General features: G+C 42.8%; 1 protein-coding gene across 9 annotated transcripts in view; it reads right to left on the minus strand.

Annotated features, from left to right (window-relative positions):
• Nucleotides 1-19,676, minus strand: part of plxna4 (plexin A4) — a 544,272-nt gene that overhangs the window by 278,371 nt on the left and 246,225 nt on the right. Inside the window, exon 6 of one of the 9 annotated variants that reach the window (XR_011347889.1) lies at nucleotides 16,969-17,078. The exons of the other annotated variants lie outside the window; for them this stretch is intronic. The gene's annotated coding sequence lies outside the window, so the exon portion shown is untranslated. Of the gene's footprint in view, nucleotides 1-16,968; nucleotides 17,079-19,676 lie in introns of those variants that run through there. 9 annotated transcript variants of the gene reach the window in all.

The following is a 19,676-nucleotide window of genomic DNA, read 5'->3' on the forward strand; positions in this document are numbered from 1 at the left end:
GGAGCAACTCAGCGGATCGGACAGCATCCATGGTTAGCAAGACCAAGATGAAAAAGATGATATATATAAAGGGGGAAAGTAGCTGTGGAGGGTGGGGAGGAGTGATAGGACAGAAGAGAGAGAGAGAGAGAGAGCGTGCGAGCGCATGCACTGTATGAACTATATGAGGTTGGGGGGGGGGGGGGGTGGAGAAGAGAGAAAAGCAAAAAAAAAGTACTGAGAATGCCCTGTACCAGAGATCAAGTCAAGTTTACTGTCATCTGATTGCACAAGTACAAACTGAAGATACAGCATTCTCTGTTCCTCAGTGTAAAACACGCAGACACACAACCAGACATAACACACAGAGACAAACAATACATATGCAGGACAAGTATTCATATGTACAAATAAATAAATAAATATCATTTCATGAACATGAAAGTCTTGGATGGTTAGTGCGAGCAGTTCTCTTGTCTCTCAGCATTCTTACTGCTCATGGAAAGAAGCTGTTCCTCACCCTGGTGGTGGTGGCTGTAATACTCCTGTCTCTCTTTCCCGACAGGAGCAGGTGAACGATGCTGTGTGCAAGGTGGAAGATGTCCTCAATCTTTTTGCGTGCCCTCTTCAGACAACAATCCCAGTAATTCATGTCGATGGGGAGAGAGAGACTCCAGTGATCCTCTCTGCCACTCCTATTGACCTTTGCATTAATCCCTGATCTATTTGTCTGCAGCAACTGTGCCACACTGTGATGCAGCCGGCCTGGATGCTCTCGATAGAGCTCCTGTAGAAGGTTGGCATGATGGTGGCCGGTAGCCTTGCCAGCTTCAGTCTTCTCAGGAAGTACAGTCACTGTTGTGCCTTCCTGACACTTGTTTCCAAGATGCTTGTTTCTTTCTGACATTACCAGTTCCCAGTGATTCAGCAAATACTAGGACATCAGAGCAGCTTAATGTTTTTTTTTACACATAGTCAGAACTGCTTTCAGCACAAGGTTAGAGAGAACTTCTTTCAATGACTTCATTACTGACAAAGTGTTCAAGCAGACCGATCTAGTACCTGTCAGCTCAGAGATAACCTCTGGCACAAAGAACGGCATTGAAGCCCATACATCGTGGTCACTGACACTTCAGTGCAGAGGGACTGCAGCTCAGTCAAAGATGCCATTTATTGGATGAAGATGTTAGTTTGTTCTCTCAGGTGAACATCAATGATCCCAAGAACTAGTTTAATTTTATCCCTCAAAGGGAGCAAACATTGTTTTAATTACATTGGTGAGGACTTTACTATTTCTAAAGTAGCTAACTATTTTCTCGGTGTGCGCCAGCGACCCACATACCAGAAGGTGCTCCACTGGCTATGACGGGACATCCAGAGGTTTTTTTGTTTATTTAGAAATACAGCACACTAACAGGCCCTTCCGGCCCATGAGCCCGTGCCTCCCAAAAACTCAATTAACCTAAAACCCCTGAATGTTTTGAAGGATGGGAAGATACCACAGCACCCAGAGGAAACCCATGCATTCATAGGAAAAACGTGCAAACTCCTTGCAGACAGTGGCAGATTCAAACCCAGATTACTGGCGGTATAATAGCAAGACACTAACCACTACACTAACTGGTCTAGCTTGAAAAGGTGCTAAATTAAAAAGTCTTTGTATTCATTCCAACTTTCCAACTCAAGGCTCAAAAGCAAACCATCAAACAAATTGCACAATAAAGATTCAAATGGAGTCTCCATCTAGAGCAGAAAATTAGGAACAGAGGTTAATGAGGTGGAGGACATATCTAATTGATAGAGCAGACTGCAGGAAGCTTTCCTATAGTCAGAAGAAGACAAATCAAGAGGACCCAGATGTATAATGAATAAGAGATTCATAAAGGATTAAGAGGGAGACCATTCTGATGCTGAGAGTGGGGAGTATGTGGAAGGAAAGTTGTCTGTAGACAACATGGATAAAGTAAAAACACAAAATGCTGGAGAAACTCCGCTGGTCAAACAGTGTCCTTTATGTAGTAAAGGAAAAAAAAACATTACCAACACTGTGGAAGGTACTGACTGCGAGAGGGGGAGTGTGTGTGGAAGGCACTGTGTGGGTGGGGAGGGTGTGGAAGGCACTGAGTGGGGAGGGTGTGGAAGGCACTGAGTGGGGAGGGTGTGGAAGGCACTGAGTGGGGAGGGTGTGGAAGGCACTGAGTGGGGAGGGTGTGGAAGGCACTGAGTGGGGAGGGTGTGGAAGGCACTGAGTGGGGAGGGTGTGGAAGGCACTGAGTGGGGAGGGTGTGGAAGGCACTGAGTGGGGAGTGTGTGGAAGGCACTGAGTGGGGAGTGTGTGGAAGGCACTGAGTGGGGAATGTGTGGAAGGCACTGAGTGGGGAATGTGTGGAAGGCACTGTCTGAGAGTGTTTTAAACAGGCTCACAGACAGCACTGAAGTCTCTTGGTGAGCACGCATTGCTTATGTATGGAAGGATATGGGAGGCGGGATTAGTGTGGATGGATGCCCACGGGATATGATGGGCTGAATGGCCACGCTTCCCCCCACACTAAACATCTGCGCGACTATGAAAACCCAGACCACGTGTCCTCGTTGAAATGAGCCTACCCCACAAGTTGCGGCCACATTTTTAATTGTTTTCACATAGCCTTTTGCATTTAATCCGTTGATCAGTAATCCAGAATTCAGGCACAGTCTGTAAAGCAAAGTCACAGAAAGGATGGACTGCTCCACTCACCAATGAAAGATCTACAGGCTTTCCCATGTCATGCGATGTGCTGCCCACGTGATAATAAATACAGATGTTGTTTGTTTTGGCCTGGAGATATTTCAAAGCACTTCTCACTTTGAGCTTTACGAAATACTTGGAACAAAGGCAGCAAAGCCTTGAAGCGACAGAGACACCAGATTGTCACTTACTTCAGGGACTTCACACATACTTTGTTTCTTAGCAGCCTAGCAGGACAGATAAAAATACATACAAGCCTGTCTCAGTGTTCGGAATGCTCCGAGACAACACGGATATGGATCAAGTCATCACATTTTGTTCAATCTCAGGCCCTTGGAGCTGAACTGACAATCCCTCAGTGTAAGGACACTCCTTGTGTTCACTCCTCATGACCTCACCCCCTCCTTTTCCCAAATCCCCTAATTCCAGACCTCTAGACTTCTTTAATTTACCCCTTGCTGAAGTCTACTACTCCTCTATTGACAGCAAGGCCTTCACTTATCAACTCCTTGAGAACAACAAGTAATCTACTGGAGAAACTCAGAAGGTTGAACAGCTTCAACTAGAGAAACAGAATGGGCAACATTCTGGGTCATTACACCTCATCAAGACCTCCTTTAGAACATCCATTGCAACCTATCTCTCTGACTAAACATTTCGAATTATCTCCATGCATATTTTAAAGTTATAAAAGCTAAATGAGTTTAAATTCAATCTCACTAATCCCAGCTCAATTAGTTACAGGTGGCAAGGTTAGTGTAGTCGTTAGCACCCACTCCCACACATAGTCGTTAGCATAATGCTGTGCAGTGCCAGCGGCCAGGGTTCAAATCCAGCGCTGTCTTTAAGGAGCTTATACATTTTCTCCATGCCTGTGTGGGTTTCCTAAAGGCGCTCCAGTTTCCTCCCACCATTCAAAATGTACAGGGGTTGGAGATTAATTGGACTGGTGAACTGAAAGGACCTGTTACCATACTCTATGTCTGCATACAAGATACCAGTGACCCATATTCGGCCCCAACCTCCGGAGCAATCTGTGTGATGTTTTCAGGTTCTCCCCTGTGACTGTGTAGGTTTGTGTTGTGTGCTCTGGTTTCCTTCAACATCACATAGATATGCAGGTTAGTAAATTATTTGGCCGCTATAAATTGGCCCAACTGTGTAGATGAGTGGTTGAAACTGAGGTGAATTAATGGAAATGTGAGGAGAATAAAATGAGATTAGTGTAGGAGTAATGTAAATGGGCACTCGAGCGCTAGCATGGGCTCATTGGGCTGAGGGGTTGTCTCAATATCAGAGTGGCTAGATTGAATTAGTCACAGCTACCCCCAAGTCATTTATTTGCAGACATCAAAGTTAAAATCCAGATCTAATGGGTGATAATCTGGACTCACAAACTTGAATTCAGTTTCTAATGGAACCATGAACCCATGTGATTTGAACAGACTTCATTCCATTGGCATCTGAGAGACAAGCGAAGAGACCTGGAATATGAGGGGATGCAGAAAGATGAGACGTTTGGTGGCATGAACAAAATGTCATCAGGAGAATTAAAACAAAGAATCCACATTTTGGGAAAATACAGTCTCCAGTTTTGAAGATATTAATGAACAAATTCCTACATTATCTCATTTACCATTATTAACTTTGGAGTTTGTGGATTTTTAAAAAAATTAGAATACAGCAAGTTAACAAGCTCTTCCACCCTATAAAACCGTGCTGCCCAATTATACCCAATTAACCTACAACCCCCATATATTTTGAAGGGTGGGATGAAACCAGAGCACCTGGAGGAAACACGCGCAGATACAAGTTCCTTGCAGAGCCTTGGTCATTGGTGCCATAACAGTATTGCGCTAACTGCTACGCTATGTAAATTATATTTACTGCATATGCCAGCATACAAGACAACTCTGTATAAGTCACCTGCCCCAAATTTCCACCTAAAATGTAGGTTTTGAGCTACACTCACTGTATAAGACTACCCCAAGTCTGGCACTTACCACTGACTACTGGAGTGATACTGCTAGGCACATTTAATATATTAATTCACAATATTTTAAAAGCAAATTACCCAGCAAAGGTTTAAATTTTATTTGAACATTTTTGAAAATAGACCATCGTCAGTTCCTTTTAAAGCCGTACAAGCCGTTTAAAGCCTGTACAGAGTCTAAGGCAGTGGGACTGGGTAGATGGACCCCATGAGGGAGCACTGAGACTTCGCTGTTAAAGTTCATATTTCAAACTTGGCACGGGAGAGCAATAAGACTTTGTTTTTAGAGTACGGATTTTATATGTAGAGTGGGGAGCATGGAAGCTTTGCTGTTACGGTTCACATTTTATACTTGCCATACAAGACAACTCCTGGTTTTAGGATTAAATTTTTAACATTCGAGGACAGTTTTATACGTCGGCAAAACGGTATTCACAGACTGCAGCTATTTTCACGGTCACTAATAGCAACTTCTTTTGAGCCAGATTTCTTGAACTGAAGTTAAATTTTCCATCTGTGAGATTCCAACTGCTGCCTGTGGATGGAGCATCCACCCTGCTGGACAAATAGTCCAAAATTATAACTGCTGCACCACTCCACCCCACTCCCTTTTGTTTCTTCAGCTAATTTCAGTTAAAAAAATCTTAAACGGAATGAATTGTGGAAGATACGGAAGGAAAAATTTTCTGGCTGATTACATTTCTTTGCACATAAAGCTGTGAAACGAAGTGACATCTGCGTACAATCCATCACTTCCATAAGGATGCCTATCAGTGGTAAGAGGCAACCAGGAGGGTGAGCAAGTTGTGCAGATTCAAAATGACTGACGGTTTCTATATTGGCTGTGGCCTCAACATATTTAAATTCAGCATTTAAATGGAACAATTTTCTTCTGCCTTAAAATCAAACTCTCCTCGCCTTTGGTGGTAAAAACACACAGAAATGCTGGAAGAACTCAGCCGGTCTAGCAGCATCCAATAAGAGGTAAAGATATAGTACTGGCGCTTCCAGCCTGAGTTCTTCAAGATATAAGCAAAGAACAAGAAAGTGTCAGGCCTCAAGGGGGGGACATCCACGGGCATTGCCCACCCAAGCGAGTTGCTGTGCCCCCATATGATCGCGGCCATTGCTCGCTGTCAGACCCACCCCCACCTACGTCACTACTATGCCCTCTCAAACATTTGTTCTGGTGCCGACCCTGGGATAAAGACTGAAGACTGGCAGAGGGAGGATTCTAGACCAACAAAATGTTAATTGGATACGATAAGAGTTGAAAATCGATTTTGGCTCTGTGAAAGGAGACAGAGGGAAAAGGGAAGAGGGGGGAGAGAGAGAGCTGAGGGAAAGGTGACGGGAAAAAGAAGTGGGGCATTAGGGTTTAACAAAAATCAGAGAAATTGATATAAATGTCATCTGGCTGGAGAGTACTCTGTCCACCGCAATCACATGGATCTCCCAGTGGCCACCCATTTCAATTCCCCATCCCAATCCCTTGCTGACATGTCTGTCCATGGTCTCATGCATTACCAGACTGAGGCCGCGCACAAATTGAAAGAACACCTTATCTTCCATCATATTAACATCAACTGCCCCAGTTTCCATTAAGCCCCCCCCTACTGTTCTTCTCCCTGTCACCTTTCTTCCAGCTCTGTCTGTCTGCCTCTCTCCTATTCCCTCTGACTCCTTTCACAGAGCCAAAATCAATTCTCATTTCTTTTTTCATATCACTTTTTGCTGGTCTGGACTCCTCCCCTGGCCAGACTTGAGTCTTATCCTGATGCCTTCCTGTCCTTTGCTTATTCCTTGAAGGGCTCAGGCCTGGAATGTCTGAAATACATCATTACCTCTTACGAATGGTGTGAGACCAGCTGGAGTTCCTACAGCAATTTTTGAGTTTTTACTCCAGTCACAGCATCTTCAGATTGACCTGCAATGTCAACCCACTCAAATGCCATGAAAAACCTTGTTGATTTTTGTGTCTTGCCTGAGAGAAACACAGAAGCATTTTTAAGGAGATACCTACTAAGTGGTGGGCTTCTAACTACAGTCCTTTTACTGACTTGAGACCCTCCCACTTTTCAAAGGTAAAGGTTCACATACATGAAATTTAACTTTGTCAAGATAGAGGGTCGACACTTTGTCCAGCGCCCCTCACAGAGATGAGGCTGCAGCAAGGAAAGAACTCACAACCCCTGGTTTACAAGACCAGTGCTCTAACCAGTGAGCCTCAGACATGTGTAACAGGAACAAATGAAGTGCAGATTACCAAACATCAGAGGATACTTAATTTTACTGTAACAGACCAAGAGAAATCATTCATTCCATGGGAAAAGCTGCAAGCTTCAGATAAGTCTGCTGTTTACCTGCACACAAACCAGTGTCATTCTGCAGTTGTTGAATCAGGGAGGTTGAGGAAAGTTGCAAGGCCTTTCACAGCTGCTGAAAATTACCTGTTTTCTTATCAAGTTTTTGTAGCTGTGTTTGCTATCCAGTCCCCTTATTATAAAGTTATCTGATCAGGAAACGGGAATTTAGATTAGAATCTTAATCACCACCTTTTAACAAATAAACCACTCTTCTTACTTTTGAGGGAAGTGAGCACCAAGGCTGAAACAACATGTACTCATCACTCTCTTACCACTTTGGTAGTCTCATCAGATTCAGATTTATTGTCAAAATCATATACAACCTTGAGATTCTTTTTCCTGTCTTCTTTGGCTTGGCTTCGCGGACGAAGATTTATGGAGGGGTAATGTCCACGTCAGCTGCAGGCTCGTTTGTGGCTGACCAGTCCGATGCGGGACAGGCAGACACGGTTGCAGCGGTTGCAAGGGAAAATTGGTGGGTTGGGGTTGGGTTTGGCTTTTTCCTGTAGGCATGGCAGAAATACCCCTTATGGGTAGTGTGAAAGAACACTGTACCCAATGCATACATGTAAACCAATAGAGAGGACAAAACAAACAAACAATAAAGTGCAAAATTAAGCCTCCCTGATTGAGTTTGTTGTTGAGGAGTCTGATGGTGGAGGGGGAGCAGCTGTTCCTGAACCTGGTGGTGCAAGTCTTATGACACACCGATACCTCTTTCCTGATGGCAGCGGCGAAAACAGAGCTTGTGCTGGGCACTGTGGATCCTTGATGATTGCTGCTGCTCTCCGACGGCAGCGTTCCCTGTAGATGTTCTCGATGGTGGGATGGGGTTTGACTGTAATGTACTGGGCTGTGTCCACTACCTTTTGGAGGGCTTTACACTTGATAGTATTGATGTCTCCATACCAGACCGTGATGCAGCCGATCAGCGCACTCTCTACCACACATCTGTGGAAATTTGCCAGGGTTTTCGATGTCATTCTAAACCTCCAAAAACCCCTCATTAGTGCGTTGGGTCTAGGAAAGATCCTCCAAGATAGTGACTCCCAAGAACTTAAAGCCTCTGTGACTGCTATATGTGACCTGGAAGTTCTTCACTCTTGCCTTGACACATAGGAAAACAAATGCACTGTCTCAAGTTTTGATTTGGAAACAAGAATCACATACAGCATTCCTGATGAATGGGTTCAACCTGCAACGGTGACCATCTATTGCTGATTGGCCCACAGAATCCCTCCAGCACGTTAGGCATTGCTCCTGTTGACCAGCATCTCCAGATTCTCCTGTTTAACACCTACAGCAGACAATCAAAGGACGTCATTGGTAGAAATTCTAGGATTCACCAAGAAGCAAGTATTCAGCAGGAGTTCAAGCTGGAATCCAAACAAACCTTTCTTTTCTCAAACGTTTCCATTCCTGGAGTAGATTTATGTCTTGGATAAAGGAGGATTGAAGCCAGAAAAGTGTTTCTGAGGCATAGGGTTTCACGTAACCAAAATTCCAGACACAAGGCTTGTCAGGATAACAATTAGCTTCCAGAAGCACCATCATTCAAACTCAATGTGATTTTTCACATCTATGAATCTGTTTCAAGGGTAATGGTGATAATGACATTAACCTTATTATCCTCCACAGTGTATAATGTTAACCATGCACCCAAATTCTTACCGTGTGCAGCCAAACAGGTACTTTTAAAATAGTATAAGTAATTGAACAAAAAAACCCAATAAATACAAAAGGTGGCTAGATAATAAATATTTGCAAGTATCCACGTGCCAGGAAAACCCATTTAAATTGCAGTAAACAAGGAGATTGATGGACAAATTCCAGTGAATTTAAAATATGTCAATTATTAAGATGTGGATCAAAGAGAAGCCTGTGGGGTTCAGAGGATCAGGGATCACGCCCAGAGACCAACAGACAGTCCATGTTTCTTGATAAAACATCTCAACCTGAAATGCTGACTGCCCATTCCTGACTTGGATTCTACCTGACTTGCTGAGCCACTCCAGTTTTGTCTTGTTTGCCCAGGATTACAGTATCTGCAGTTTCCAGGTCTTTGTCCAGACATGTATTCTGTTTCCTGCTTCACATTCAGCTCCCTGAATTCTCATGCAACTATTGTGTTCTCAACTGGGGCAAACTCTTTCCTAGTGACTGAGCTACATGGACAGTGAGGGCAGCTGGAAGATTCAGGCAGAATATCGCTGAAAGGAACATCCTCCTTCGCACAGCACTTTTATAGCGCCTGCGATCAGGACTGGGTTTGAATCCCTCGCTGTCTGTAAGGAGTTTCTGCATTCTCCCCATGTATGCGTAGGTTTCCCCTGAGGGCTCCAGTTTCCGCTCACCATTCAAAACGTATGGGGGGGGGGGGGGTTGGTTAATTGTGTATAAATTGGGCGGCGCAAACTTGTGGGCCAAAATAGCCTATTAATGTACTGCATGTGTCTAAATTTAAATTAGCCAGGATTTGCTCCTTGGTATGATCCTGAATCAGCTTTTGCTCACCAAAGATAGTAAACTTTATGCTTGTCAATGGAAACTGCAGCATATATAGAACAAAATTCAGCCACGGAGGCAAGAATTAAACCATGACAAGAACCATAGGCTAGTGATAAGGAGAAAGAGTCAAATCGTAAATGGTGGCATCTGATGTATAGACAAGGGAAGTTCTTTGGCCTCTCGTCTCACCAGAAGTGAATCATATTGTGGCTCAAGTTAATCCATCATTGGATCTTTCAGCCTCCAGTGGAACTAATTACCCAAGGTTCTGCTAATTTTTCCAAGTAACTATTGTTTCCCACTCACACTACACAGTTAATTAAGATGAAGCACACCAATTAAGCTGTCTGTATTGGTTTGTATCATAAACATTCTATCATTATTATAATAATCACGCCACAAAGGTGGGCTATACCTTTACCATCAAATTCTCCACTTTTATTTAACCCCTCCCTCGAGTCTCTCACTCTCCCCCTATCCCCATCTCCTTTCCTCCAGCCCCCCACCCCCTTCCTTCTCCATTATTGAGAATGACCCCCTACCCTATCAATTCCCACCTTTACCTTCCCACTCATGTCCTCCAATGACATCTTACCAGCAAGCTTGTTCTCCTCCCCTTCCTTCCTCTTCTCTCCTCACCTTTTCATTCAGGTACCTGTCTGCATTTTGCTCATACCTTGACAAAGTGCAGAGGCCTGAAGCATTTACTCCTTTTCGATACTGCGTGACCTGCTGAGTTACCACAGCACTTTTGAGTATGGCATCCTCCACTTTGGGTCAAGTATGATGTCACATATGTGTTCAAGTTCAGTTAAATCTGATCCTTGTCATCTCAGAATCAGCCAAGTTCAAGGAAAAGAAACAGACTATTTGGACCAAAAGGTTTTGACCACTAAATCCAAGGCTATCAATATATTAATCTCAGGTTATTACTTAATTTCCTTCTCTGCACCTACACTAATAACCCAAAGTGGCAGCAAGTTCCACAATGTCATCAGTACTCTTTATTGGGTTTAGTAATGGCCTGGAATTTTAAATGTCACCTCGACACTGATCCCATCCAAACCCCTTCATAAATTTTCAACCTTTTTTTAAAGTCACGCCTCCGACATCTCTTTTCTAGAGGAAAAGTGCCTGATTCTGTTCAGTCCTTTTTTTCCCCCTTACTTCAGAGGGGACAGTCCAAAGTTGTAAGGGGCAGAGGGAAATAGAGGTGGTAGGAAAACTAGATTGTGTCACTCCTTTTCCCCAAAAGCAAAGCAAACCTCACACAGTAAGCCTTTGAGAGCCTAGAGGAGATTTATCAGGATGTTGCCCATCTTGGCAAACATTATATGAAGCAACATTAATAGAGTTAGGGTTTTTCTCTTTGGGGAGACAAAGGATGGAAGATGACTTAATTGAAGTATATAAGATGAGAGGCTTAGATAGGGTAGACAGCCAGTAACCTTTTCCCAAGGTGACAATAACAAATACCAGAAGACATCTGCATAAGTTGATTATAGGAATGTCCAGGGGAGATGTTAAAGGTATGTTATTTTACACAACGAGGGTGTCTGGAATGCATTACTGGAAGTGGTGGTAGAAGCTGGTACAATCAGGACATTCAAAAACTCTTAGATAATCACACGGATGTCAGAAAAATAAAGGGTTATGGATGTAAGGTCGAGAAGAATTAGATTACTGTGGAGTAGGTTTATATAGGCCGGCATAACATCATGGGCCAAAGGGCCTCTACTTTGCTATAATGTTTTATGTTCTAAATCTAAGCCATGATTCAATCCTCTTTTCTGCAAAAAAGAAAAACATGTTAACTCTCCATTTATTCCTGCTATAAATTGTTCAGTAACATTATGTATTCTGAAGCAATTAATCCAAAAAGATTTTTTCAAATTATTGCCAGGACAAAGATTCACAAAGTTGAAGTTTTATACATGCTGTCAATTCACAGCAGCGTTAGTCAAACCGCAAATGCTCTTTGTTAACAGATGACAAATGGGATACAAGATTCAGCTGGGACCCTGGCCTTCTCAGAGAGAAGCAGAGACCATTAATGGCCCAGCAGACATTGGGCCAAGACTAATTGGCATGTGTACCATTTCACAGAAATGCATTGCCTGTTTATCTAGAATCAACTGCAAACTCTGCAGCTGGAACCAAGAACTGATGGGTATGGCAGGAACTAGGAGCCAAAATTCTCCTCCAACCCCACCACGTGGAAGGCTGGTGTTGGAAATCGATGTTAAAAGTGACAGAGAATTTCAGTGATCTTGTTGTGTATCTGTCAACAGTCTTTTCACTTGTTACACCTATTGGTTCCACACTGGCTCCAAGAAGAACAACCCCATTAGTCCCAATCCCCCAACCTTATTTAATAGTCCCTCAAAAGATGCTATTGTACCTGCCTCTACCACCATTGACAGCAATGCATTCCATGCACCCACCACTCTATGTGAAGAACTTACTTCTTACATTCCCATGGATACATACCCAAGCACATTAAATATATGTCCCCTTGTGTTAGCCAATTCAGCCCTGGGAAAAAGCCTCTGGCTATCCACACAATCAATGTCTCTCATCATTTTGTACATCTCTATCGGGTGGCCTTTTCTCCAAGGAGGAAAGACCAAGATCACTCAACCTATCCTCATAAGGCCATGCTCTCCAATCCAGACAATACCCTTGTAAATCTCCTCTGCCCCGTCAACCTGTCCAGCAACTTTCAGTGTCCTATGGACAGGACCCCAAGATTGTGCAAACTTCGCAGACAACAACCAACTTTGTGATGAATCCAAATTCTTGGATCTTTGAGGGAACAGCATTATTGTTACCACTACCAACCTAATTTTCAGAGGTGACTTGTAGAGATGTCATTTCAACACAGAACAAACTTGGGCCAACATGTCAATGAATTAAGGCAGTCAACAAACGTTGTTTAGATCACTGCAAATTCATTGGGCTCAGACACCAGTTGTAGAGACCATTGGCTTGATCCCACATCCCTTCAGACACCTCACCTCCAAGCCATTAGAAAAATGAAACAGATGCATCGGCCAAGGCAAAGGTTGCATGCATTTTGCTCTATTGTTGGTGTATCACCTTCCTCACTTTTCAAACACTGAAAGCCACTCACTCTAAAATTCCTGACACAAGCCAGTGACAAAGGGTTTCAGTCAATTGAGCACAAAGTTGCTCCGAATTTTTAATCGCTATGCCATGCACTTCACTGAGGCAGAGTGGCACTGAATGAAAGGTTCTTGCTCACTTTGCAATGGGTGAGAGTGCTAAGGGTCCTTACTTGCTGTTGGACACCTTCAAGCTGTCTTGATCAGGAGCTCCAAAGAAACATGCTTTCTTGACCTTTCCAACTAACATACAAAGCACTCCTGGGAACTGTCTCACCAAGGTGGCCAATTAACACCACCACTCCTTCCCTCTACTTACAAGGTTTTCTTGGGGTTTATTATTTATTCTCTGATTTCAGCAAGAATAAAAGGAACACATTTTGACTTAACTTTAAAGATGCAAGAATAGTAAATAATGAGTGGACTGAACTGAAAAGGCAGTTTGCAAACTTCCAACAAACTGAACAGGTGTTATTTTTAATCACTACACCTTTGCTATGTCACTTTCGAGAACAGTTAAGAGTTAGCCACCTTGATGGTCCCAGAGTTTAGAGCGGATCAGATTAGGATGGTGGATTTCCTTCTCTAAACGACATTATCAACCAGTTGAGCCCCAAGGACTCGCACCAGTAATAGCTGCCACACCACCCCCCTCCCCACCATCAGACTCCTCAATCACAAACTCAATCAGAGACTCATTTAAGGGCTCTTACTTTGCACATTGTTTATTATTGAATATTTATTCTCTGTATATCACAGTTTGTTTGGACGTCTTTCTTCTTTACATTTCTGTCTTTTATACACATCTTTTCTTGAGTACAGTTTTTTTTTTGCACTACTGATATGTAGAAATTCTGCCTGGTTTGCAGGAAAAAGGACCTCCTGTGATATGTACTCGGACTATAAATTTGAACTTTGAAGAAAAATGCATCAATTTCAAGCAACGATTATAGATACTAGCTGGTTCATGCCACTTCATTTATTTACTGGAATTCTACACCTGCTGTGTGCATTCAAATTCATATATTTTGGGGTCAACAGCCCAGTCCTCCATACATTGGTCTTTATCTTAATGACAATGTTACAATCTTAAGGCTCTTGAATGAGACAGGCAGGCCAGAATTAGACCTCTCTCCAACAGAGGAGCATGAGTTGAAACCTCGCAAACTTTTGTTTGTGGGCCTGAGAATAGGATGCAGAATTGAAATGGTTGGCCACTGGGAGATCCCCAGTGCTACTCCAGCAGACAGAGTGAAGGTGCTCAGTGATGTAAACTCCCAGTCTATGTCCAGTGTCTCTGCTGTAGAGGAGACCACATCAGGAGCACAGGATGCAATAGATGATTCACAAACAGATTCACAAGTAAACTGTTGCTTCACTTGGAAGGCCTGTTTGGAGCCCTAAATGATGGTGAGGAAAGAGGTGTGGGTACAAGCGTAACATTTCTTCTGGTCACAGGGGTAGATGCCAAGGGGGAAATTGGTGGGAAGAGAGGAGTGGATGAGGGAGTGTCCGTGGAAGGCAGGGAGGGAAAGATGTGCCTGGTGGTGGATGAATTAAATATCTGAATTTTAGAAAGAGAAGTGAACAAAATCTTATCCTCCATTACCCGCACATCTGCCCTGGCCCTCTCTGGCCCCATAAGCAATAAGGACAGCTCTTCACCTACCACCCCACGAGTCTCCATGTCCAACATACCATCCTCTGTCATTTCTGTCATCTACTATGTGATCCCACTACCAAACACATCTTCTCCTCTGACCACTCCCTCTCTCTCATGCACAGCCAGACTAGACCACCCACAAATTGGAGGAACAACACCTCATATTCCATCTGGGCACCCTCCAAGAGGATGGCATTAACATCAATTTTCCCAGTTTCCATTAACACCCCACCTCCCACTGTCTTTCCCCTTCCTCCATCCCTATTTCTCTTTTCCTCTTGTTTTCTTTCTTTCCCTTTCCTTGTCTTCTTTCCTCCAACTCTGTATTCACAGTGCCATCCTTCCCCTGATCAATTCTCACCTTTCCTCTGCTTTCAGAGAGCAGCAGCATTTAGGAAGGATCTCCACCACCCAACACATGCCCTGTTCTAGCTGCTACCATCAGGGAAGAGGTATAGGAGACACAATACTCGCACCATCGGACTCCTCAACAACAAACTCAATCAGGCACTTATTCAAGGACTCTTACTTGTGCACTTTGATTTTTTTCCTCTCTGTATTGCAGTCAGTTTGTTTACATTTCTTTATTTGATTACATTTATTTTGCACTACCGGTAAGTGGTGATTCTGCCTCGCCAGCAAGATAAAGAATATCAAGGTTGTATGCAATGTCATATATGTTCTCTGACAATAAATTAGAATCTAATTCCTGTCCAATCCATGTCCAATGATCGCCTTTTGTTTGTTGGCCTGTGCTCCTCCACCTGTCCTTTCCTCCGTCCTTCCCCCAGGCTTTTTATTCAGACAGGTACCTGCTTAATTGTTGCTGATACCTTGAAGAAGGCTCATCTCTACCTCATATGGACGCTGTCAGGCCTGCATTTCTATGTTTTTTACTAGTCATACCATCTACAGACTTTCGTCTTTCAATGAACAAAAGCAGGTAGGTTACGTTAAACTTTCAAGTCTCAGTTATCGGCAAAGAAGAAGCCTGTGTGGTCCATCAAGTCTAGACCTGCTCTTTCAATTAAAATCATCTCTTCAAGTATTTAGCAAGCTTTCCCTCTGAGTGCATATCCAATTGCCTCCTGATCTTCACCCTCCACACTCAGCTTGCTGAATGCATGTTATCATCATTCAGCTTCATTTCCCAGTTATCATGTCTCAATGCCCTCTAGTTACTGAGCTACCTGACTGTGCAATTTGAGCACCTCTACTGAATCTTCCCTTAAGCAAAATGCTGAAACCTGGATTAAAACCAGAAGTGCCCAATGTGTCATCTCCTTAATCTGCTCCACAAAACTGAAGACCCTCCTCCTTGCTGTTATCTTTGTTAATCTTCCTTTCATCCTTCCATAGCTCTCAATATTCATCTTGGTACATATCACTTTGAACTGATAGTCCAGTTGAACCTCATCTAATGATTAACAAGGATTTCATGAAATCTCTATTTAAAAAAAACATAAATGCTTGTTTTTAAAAAAATCAGATACACACTATGACAAATTCAAACAAAACTGTGTATTAGCTGCTGCTAAATCTGAAAGACTCTCAGGGAAATCAGGTAAACACAAACTAGTCCTCATCAAGGGGTCAGCAGTGGAAAGGGTCAAGAACCTCAAATTCCTGGGTGTCAACAGCTCTGAAGATCTATCCTGGGGCCATCACGTCGATGCAATCATGAAGAAGGCTCGCCAGTTGCTGTGCTTTGTGAGGAGTTGGAGGAGATTTAATATGTCGCCTAAGACTTTGACAGGTGTACTGTGGAGAACATTCTGGCTAACTACACCACTCTCTGGTCTGGAGGTGCCAATGTAGAGGACCCAAAAAGAATACAGAGCTGTGAACTCAGCCAGCGCCATCATGGCCATCATTCTTCATTTCCTCTACAAGAGGCTGTGTCATAAGAAAGCATCTTCTGTCCTCTATGACCCTCACCATCCAGGCCATGCCCTCTTCTCACTGTTACCATCAGGAAGGAGCCTGAAGACAAACACCCAATGGTACAAAAGCAGCTTCTTCCCCTCTGCCATCAGATTTCTGAATGGACAATGAACTACGACTTCTGTACTCTTCTTTTGAACTCATTTATTTATTTTTTTAAAAAGGTAATTTATAGCAAAAATGAAATCTGCACAAAACAACAAATTTCATGACATGTTCATGACAATAAATTCTGATTCTTAAGACTCTTTAGCTCTGTGACATCCCAACTCAATCCACACCCTCACCACTGGTTATACAAAACCTCTCTTCACAAGCTGGCATGAAAAGAACAAAAAACAAAAGGCTAGAAACTTGTCTTTGATCTCTCGGACTAATTGGGTACGACAATGCCAGATGTCAGATGTACTCCCAATCTTTACAACCTTTCAGTCTTTTCAGTGGAGGTGGGACAATCCTGGAGGGTTGGAACCTATTCACAGATGGATTAGTGTTCAGAGCCCGAACAGGTGGCAAAGCCAATGAAGTTGGCAAAATGACAGGAGCCACAGTGGAATGAAGCAGGCCATTCATTTGACCACGCATTTCATTCCTCATTCTTCTGTTTATTTTCTTTTTTTATATTTGGAATTTAGCAACAATACCTTACATCAGCCATTCTCGACCTTTTTTTCAGCCACGGCTTCCCCTTAGGACTTTCCTCAAAGTTTATGGGCCCCTTTCCCTGTGAAGCAGTCAAGTTTTGGATTCTTTCCGACTTCTCTCCGACTGACTACATTAAAAAAATATTTAAAATATTTATGTTACGTGAGGAGACAAGCAAAAAAGGATTTACTTCAATATGTTGTGGTTCCTGGCAGGGACAGGGACGGTGGGGTGGGCGGGGGGAGAAGAGCACATAGGATCCCCATGGAGACTGGCTGGCTCACATTATGCAACACCTTCAAATGCTGTGAGCTTCCCCCACTGTCATTAGCCTGAATTTGTCACAAAGGCACTTCAAAGCAAGAATTGGGAATAGAACAGCAGCTGGACTTGTGGCCTCTTGAGCATGCTTTGCCCTTCACGCAAGCTCACACCTGAACTTCCACAACACGTCCATGTTCATTCCGTGTCCTAATATCACATAAACTAATATAATTTCAACTCATAAATCTCTATGCCCTTTTCATTAGTGAATTCAAAAGCATTATCACATCACCTTCATCCCAAATGGATGCCCTAGGCAGCATGTTGCCCAGCATAGGCAAACGCACATCAATATCTGACTTGTCAAACTCTTGTCAAATTCCCAAGAATATATGGCCATTTTAATCAACCTTACCTCAGTTCTCTCATCATAGATATCAACCGAGTGAACTTCATTACCTATGCTGCCATTAAGGTATATTTTTCCTTTAGAACATAGAACATTACAGCACAGAAACAGACCCTTCAGCCCTTCTGGTCTGTTCCAAACTAATATTCAGCCTAATCCCACTGATCTGCACCCAGTCTATAGCCCTCCATAACTTTCACATCCATGGACAGGTCCAAATATTTCTTAAATGTTAAAAATGAGCCCACATTGCTCAATTCCCCACTCCCACTACCCTCTGTGTGAAGGATTTTCTCCTAATTTTCACCCTAAATATTTCTCCTTTCACCCCTAACCTAAGTCCTTTAGTTTGTATCTCACCTAACCTCAATGGACACTGATAGTATTCAGAGTCCTCCAATTGTACATCAAACCTATTATAGCAGCAGAGATTCAGGTTTGAATCTGGTGCTGTCTATAAGGAACTTGTATTTTCTGCTCCAGTTTCCTACCACCATTCAAAACGTCCAGGGCTGAAGGTTAATTTGGCTGTAACTGGGCAGCACGAGTTTAAATGGCCAGAATCTGCTTCTGCCATGCTGGAAATAAATAAAAATAAGTAAGTACAAGGATTTCTTGATTCTCTTCTCCAAAACCACTTAAAAAAGAGGCCATCAAACAGATAGGTGGCTTCAGCATCTTAAGTGCAATCCTGACCTTAGGTGTTCTCTGTGTAGAGTTCGTGCATTCTCTCTGTGACCACATCAGGTTTCCTCAGATAACCCAAAGACATGCAGTTAATTGGCCATTGTAAATAGCCCCGAGAGTAAGTGGTAGAATCCCGGAGAGAGTTGATGGAAATATGAGAAAATAGGAAATGGAATTAGTGTTAACGATAGCATAGACTTGGTTGTCCAGAGGACCTTGTTCCATACTGTGGTTCTCCATGACGATATTTACCTTCAGAAATGCTTGCTGTACCTACAATTATCTTTCATGTCACAAAATAACAGGAGCAATGAAGGATAATTTGGTAAAAGAGAGAGTGCTTTGAGAATCAAATTGAAGGAAAGGGTAAGTGGAGAGGGAAAAGGATCCTCATAGATGAAGGCATAACCCATCCCTGAAGCCTGCAGGAATATGAAGAGGGCTGAAGGATCCAAATAGTTTACAGTGAAAAGTAAAGCTTGAAGTCTTGGAAAGGGGAGGACATAGAAGAGGCCAGGTTGCAGAGAATATATGTGTTCATTCTTGTAACACTCAAAGCTAATGGGGACCAAGCCAGAGGTGATATGACGATTACCACAAAAGATACCAGCTCCACTGAGACTCAAACAATCATCGTCTGGTCGAGGAAAAAAAGCAACATTCACATGAAATATGACCAACATTGTTCCCTTCGACCATAAAGCAAATAATAGATTCCACAAGGGAAGCTCTGCACAATTTATGCTTCTGTTTCAGGCCTGGGCAGATGCTTTAACTGAATTTTACACCAATTCCACAAGATACATGGCAGAGAGTTCAGTCGACTTAGGCCCCAAGGCTATCAAGCAAATACAATTACATCCATTGCGTGAACTCATCCCCTCTCTTAACTGAATTTGCCTCTACTCTGCTGTTATGTTGGAAGACACACAAACACATCAAAACTAATTCAAATGCATGTTTCATCAAGCCTTCTGGCCTTTCCAAAATACAAACGTGTTTTTTTTTACAGAAGTGGCAAGTCCAATTTTCTACTCAGCATTATTGATGCAACCTAGACTGAAATTGTAATGCAGGAGAAGCAGCAACATGCCAATAACTCCTTCAGGGTACAAGGAAAGGTCGAGAAGTGGTGACACCAACCTCATTCTCAAACTTCCAGCATTACAACATTCAGCCGGATGGGCTTTGACCAAGTCTTTTCTTTTTAAGATATTTTTATTAATTTAATAGAGAGAAATATTACAAGCATATATTGTTCAGATATTAATTGATGAATTAATTATTTAGCTTGTATATAACACAATGCAGATATGAGTCATATAAATTATACATTTATATAATTCTCAAAAAAAGTGAAGAATC

Source organism: Narcine bancroftii, chromosome 13 (genome assembly GCF_036971445.1).
Source record: "Narcine bancroftii isolate sNarBan1 chromosome 13, sNarBan1.hap1, whole genome shotgun sequence".
NCBI classification, from domain to species: Eukaryota; Metazoa; Chordata; class Chondrichthyes; order Torpediniformes; family Narcinidae; genus Narcine; species Narcine bancroftii.